Here is a 6,868-nt window from a genome sequence, read left to right on the forward strand (position 1 = left end):
TTCTTTTTTGCTTCAATATTTCTGTGTGTGGATTAAGGGTTAGGAAAGCAGTGGTTGACTCCTCACATAAGGAGAGGAGAGTTTTGCATGCTTTCTAAAAAGCCACAAAAGTCATACGCATGAAATCCATGGAGCTGCATGAGTTTAATATATAATTGTACACTCAGCTCTTGATTTACAGAGACTATTTATGAAATTTTGAAGATACGGATAGATAGAAATGAATCACCAGCTCAGTTTGTGAGCATAAACTTAGCAGTTATAAATATCTTGGTGATTATTTCTTAAGATATATTTAAAAGTATATTGGAAAGGATCACAATATTGCGCGTGATCAAGATATTCCTATGAGTCCACGGAGAAAATGAAACACGAAAAGTTCCCAAGTGCACTTTCGTGTAATAATCACATCATCAAGGGAGACACAAGAGAGGAATATAACTGACTGTTATATTCCTCTCTTGTGTCTCCCCTGATGATGTGATTATTACACGAAAGTGCACTTGGGAACTTTTCGTGTTTCATTTTCCCCATGGACTCAGAGGAATATATTAAAAGTATATATGTTGATATGTATATGCACATGTATGTTCTTGTATGTATATATTGTGTAGTGCTAATGTGGGAAATGACGATCACGTATAGATTAGATAAATGAATATTTGAAGGTGAATTATTGCCCAAGTAAAATGAGGAGGTGCCCATTATCTAGCACTTGTGCTAAGGACAAATTAAAAATGTCAACATAATACTGTGTTAATGTGATAGTGGTTGAAGTTCTGTCAGTATGCTAATTTTACTAACTTTTACAATGTATTTTATGTTTCCTACTATGAAAAACTAATCTTTATGTAGGAACTTAACTCATTTTTAAATGTAAGTTAATGGATAAATTGAAATTGATTTATGAAAATTTGATCTTAGAAAGTTTTTCAGAATGTAACCCATTCATAAATTGAGGGATGGATGAATATTATTATTATTGTTATTATTGTTATTATTATTATTATTATTTTCTTTCTTTCTTTCTTTTAAACTATTCGCCATTTCCCGTGTTAGGAACAGAGGACTGGGCCTTTTTTGGAATATCCTCACCTGGCCCCCTCTGTTCCTTCTTTTGGAAAATTAAACAAAAAACGAGAGGGGAGGATTTCCAGCCCCCTGCTCCCTCCCCTTTTAGTCACCTTCTACGACACGCAGGGATTATTATTATTATTATTATTATTATTATTATTATTATTATTATATTATAATTCTGCTTTTTCGCCGTCTCCCGCGTCAGTGAAGTAGCGCAAGGAAAAAGACGAAAGAATGGCCCAACCCACCCACATACACGTCCACACACAGCACATATACATACTTATACATCTCAGTGTATACATATATATACACACACAGACATATACATATATATCCATGTACATAATTCACACTGTCTGCCTTTATTCATTCCCATCGCCACCCCGCCACACATGGAATAACAACACCCTCCCCCCTCATGTGTCCGAGGCAGTGCTAGGAAAAGACAACAAAGGCCCCATTCGCTCACACTCAGTCTCTAGCTGTCATATAATAATGCACCGAAACCACAGCTCCCTTTCCACATCCAGGCCCCACAGAACTTTCCATGGTTTACCCCAGACGCTTCACATGCCCTGGTTCAATCCATTGACAGCACGTCGACCCCGGTATACCACATCGTTCCAATTCACTCTATTCCTTGCCCGCCTTTCACCCTCCTCCATGTTCAGGCCCTGATCACTCAAAATCTTTTTCACTCCATCTTTCCACCTCCAATTTGGTCTCCCACTTCTCCTCATTCCCTCCACCTCTGACACATATATCCTCTTGGTCAATCTTTCCTCACTCATTCTCTCCATGTGCCCGAACCATTTCAAAACACCCTCTTCTGCTTTTTCAACCACACTCTTTTTATTTCCACACATCTCTCTTACCCTATTATTACTTACTCGATCAAACCACCTCACACCACATATTGTCCTCAAACATCTCATTTCCAGCACATCCACCTTCCCCCACACAACTCTATCCATAGCCCACGCCTCGCAACCATACGACATTGTTGGAACCACTATTCCTTCAAACATACCCATTTTTGCTTTCCGAGATAATGTTCTTGACTTCCACACATTCTTCAAGGCTCCCAGAATTTTCGCCCCCTCCCCCACCCTATGATTCACTTCCTCTTCCATGGTTCCATCCGCTGCCAAATCCACTCCCAGATATTTAGAACACTTCACTACCTCCAGTTTTTCTCCATTCAGACTTACCTCCCAATTTACTTGACCCTCAACCCTACTGTACCTAATAACCTTACTCTTATTCACATTTACTCTCAACTTTCTTCTTTCACACACTTTATTATTATTATTATTATTATTATACAGCTGGTGGGATGTCTTATCATTGCTAGGTGGAGGCTAGGTTGAAGATTTTTTGAGGTTTTTGGAGAAGAAATGATTTGAGGAGAATGAAAGTAAGTATGCTTGGAAAAGTGATGTGTGAAAAAATACCTAGAGATTGAAGGTATAATGGGAAAAGGGGAGAGTAAACGAAGCTGGGTGAGTGAGTGAGGAATGGGAGATGTTGTGGGATGCATGAAGCTTGGAATACTTCTACTTAGTGGATTGAAATATCGAACTAGGATCCCTGCAGGCTTCACCCTAAATCATGGTCCCATACTTCAGGTGCTGCATAACATTTGGCACAGTACAACAAATGGCTTGAAGAATCCCAAGTTGGTTGAATTTGTTCAAAATGATGCTTGTTTTTCAGCAAAATGGCACTTGGACCATGAGTAACTTGGACTTTCCAGTAATTTTATATATTCTCAGTGCAGCCAGTTGTGTTGTGATTTTCATTTATCAGATAGTTAAAAAAAAAATTTCCAATACTTATTAGCTTTTCTCAAAGCAAGGTAGTACAGGAACACATGAACAAAGACTCGTATACACACTTTCATTCTCTAATTTTCATGTAAAATGTAACAATACCAGTGATTACAATCTACACCCAGGCCTTACAGACTACTCTATGATTTACAAATTAAAAGCGGTATTCATAACACTCATTGGCCAGGCACTAAACCTAAAGTGTATATTTAAACAAAAAAGGCTGTTACATTGAGTTTATCTGCTGATCTTAATAATAACCCATGGAAACGTAATAATGAGTAAATTAATTTTTTCACATCTTCCATTTCCCTCATGAGCAAGATAGCATAAAGATAATGAAAAAATGTCCTCATTAACTCTCAAATTCATATGTAATGCATTGAATACAGAGCACCCTATCCACAACCAGACCTCAAAGACCTATTTTAGCTTTCCAACTGCTTTGAATGGCATGATTTAGTACATTGACAGCATGTAGTCCCTTGTAAACTATATTGCTCTGTCCCTTGCATGCTTTGTGCCTTCATGTTCACTGCATCTTTTCACCCTTATGTTTTCAACTTTTTTCCTTGTTCCCTCCACCTCTGAGATGTATATCCTCTCAGTCATCCTTTCCTCATGCCCCAACCATTATGGCACACTGTTCAGCTGTCTCATACATAATCTCTTACTCCCACACTCCTCTCTTATCATTTCATATTCAGTTCATCCTCTTCACACCACATATTGTCCTTAAACATTTAATTTCCAACACATTTACCTTATTTCTTACATCTCTATGCAAGGTCCACACCTTACACCCATACAGCATTGATGGGACTACCATACCAACTTTGCCCTTTAAAGGTATTGAACTCTCCATACAATTGCCATTAGCACTTTAAAGATAGTGAACTCTCTTTCCATACAATTGCCATTAGTCCACAAACTTTGCCCTCACCCACCCTATGGCTCACTTCAGCTTCTATGGTTCCATTTGCTGCTATATCCACACCGATATCTCAGATACTCCACTTCCTCTGTTCTATCCATTCAGACTCTTTATCAAAAAAGAAAGAAAAAAAATGCTTAACCTAATAACATTGCTTTTATTCACATTTACTCTCCTTTCACACACTTCCAAATTCAAACACCAGCTTCTGTAGTATCTCACTCAATCCACCACTAATGCCATACACCTTCAGTAATCACATATATTCTTCAGAGCAAACAACTGACCCACATATCCTGTCACTCTTTGACACCATTCTTCCTTCTCAGTCTGATGCTCTGTGCAATGCCACCACTTTCTCAATCACTGCTCTTCCATACAGCTTACTTTATATACTAAACACACATATACCTAAGTAATTTGCACACTCACTTTGTTCCCCTTGCCTTTATGCAGTGGCACTTTACATTCATGCTACCAAACTTCGGGCACCTCACCATGATCCATACAGACATTGAAAATCCTTACTAAACGATCAACAATGATTCACCTACTCATAGAAAATTCAACTGCAGTACCAAAAACTCCAGCCTCCATGCCACATCTTATCCTACTCAAGGCTTTTATTAACTCTTCACCAAACCATTTGCCATGACTCTTCCACTTCACATACTTCCCCAGCCCAAACACCTTATGTCTGCTACCTCATTAGATTATGTCACATTCAACAACCCTTCAAAGTACTAGCTCTGTCTCCTCATCACTACCTGTTACCATTATCCATTTGATAGTCTTCTCTGATGTTTCCATTTGTTCTCTTTTTTGTCTGCCTATCTATATCTCAGATGCCATTTCTTTGCCTTAAGTGCCTCACCTTTAATAGGACTTTGGCAGAGGGGAACTCCAGCACAGTTGCCAGAGGATCCTACCAATTGCTCCTGGCAACTACTACCTAATGTTCCAGCCCTCTTTTTCCACCAGATGCTCTAGCCTAATGTTTCTACCTACTACTATCTGTTGCTCTGACCATTTTGCCGATAGGCAGGGCTAGCACTAGTGCTCACTGCAGGAAAATCCCGAGTTATGAGGAAAGAATTTTGAGTTATTTTCAAGCAGTGTGTGTGACAAGGAGATATTGTATGTGATGGACAGAATGACAGCAGTTCGTGTGTGAGAGAGGCAAAAAGAAAAGCTACGTAGGTCAGAGGAGTGCAACTTGACAGCCAATGAAATGCTGGCTAACTACCTAGCCATCACTAACCCTCCCAATATGCAGGTGGGCAGTACCTGTAATGTATCTCCCTGGTTGGTAGCTTGTTTGTCTCACACTATTAACCTCCTTCCAAGAACATTTTCTTATTGTCCCTGAAGTTTGTTGATGCTCCCCAACTCCCATTTGCCTTCTTTTTCAGCTCTTGCACCTTCCTCATGACATCCTGCTGCTTTCTCTTGTACATCTAGCCATTCCACATAAGTACTGACCATACATCTCTCTCTTCTCTTTCACAAGCAACTTTACCTCATTAGCCCACCACTCACTGCCCTTTCTCATCTACCCACCTTATGCATGCTACACACTTCTCTTGCACATGCTGACACTACTTTCCTAATACTTCATATTCCTCACCCTCTCCCCTAGCTTCCTTTACTCTCACCTATTGCCATTCTACACTCAATCTCTCCAATCTTTTCTGATCTCGCTTACTTTCAACGTTCCCTTCTCATCCATTTCATTTTGTGAAGACTCCAGTTCTGCTTAGCCTTTTGTGCCTCACCCTTGACAGGCCAATAGCAAAGGGCAACTCTTACGCAGTGTTACCGGAGACTGCAAGACCCCAAGATTGTCCCCTGAAAAACTGAAAACCTCAGCACACCTCGTGTTTGTATTTAAAAGATTACCTTTATGGAATTGGGCAACACCTCCCCCTTTTAGTTCCACACCTAAGGGTGTGGTAATGAGATCACCACAAGAAGGCAGGGCAAGACTTGGATACTCTAGAAAACTAAAGTAGCCCTTTAAGGTCCTGAAATTCCCCTTCAAGTACTGAAATTTGAAATTTTTTCCAGGTAAGAGCACCTCCTAACCTCATTGCTTACGATACTGCCACTGCACAAAGATTTCACCTTTGATAAAACTTCTATACTTCAAGCAGCTTTTCTCCCACACAGTATATTTTTATGACCTTCCACAAGGAATCTCTTATCAACCTTATATACTTTCTCCAGATCCATAAGTGCTGCATATAAATCCATCTGTTTCTCAGCATTTCTCACAATGGTCTTTAAACAAACACGTGATCTACCCATCCATCATGATTTATTTTCTTATTCCCTGCATGTCGTAAAAGGTGACTAAAAGGGGAGGGAGCAGGGGGCTGGAAAGCTTCCCCTCCAGTTTTTTCTTTTCCAAAAGAGGGAACAGAGAAGGGGACCAAATGAGGCCACATCCATACATGACCTATCATAAGTAATGCACCGCAACCATAGATCCCTATCAACATCCAGGCTCCACAGACATTTCCATAGTTTACCCTGGACATTTCAAATGCCCTGGTTCAGTCCACTGACATGTCAACCCTATTTTACATTCCAATTCACTCTGTCCCATGCACACCTTTTGCCCTCTTGCATGTGTAGGCCCAGATCACCCAAAATCTTTTTCACTCAATCCTTCCATCTCCAATTTGGTCTTCCTGTTCCCTCCACTTCTGACACATATATACTCTTTGTCAACCTTTCTTTACTCATTCTCTCCATATGTCCAAACCATTTCTGCAAACCCTCTCCTGCTGCCTCAACCACACTCTTTTTACCACACATCTCTCTTATCCTTTCATTACTTAATTTCCAACACATCCACCCTCCTCTGCAGCTTGAGTAGTCGTGTCAATTTTTTCTAAATGCCACGGTCATAATGCAAATCAATTGGACGTTCATATTGCCTTCCTTTTTTGATATAAGGTCAGAGAAAATCAACATACGGAAGGTTTGTGAATCTATGTTGGAAGGTAAAGGAAAACAG

This window comes from Panulirus ornatus, chromosome 17 (genome assembly GCF_036320965.1).
Source record: "Panulirus ornatus isolate Po-2019 chromosome 17, ASM3632096v1, whole genome shotgun sequence".
Lineage (NCBI taxonomy): Eukaryota > Metazoa > Arthropoda > Malacostraca > Decapoda > Palinuridae > Panulirus > Panulirus ornatus.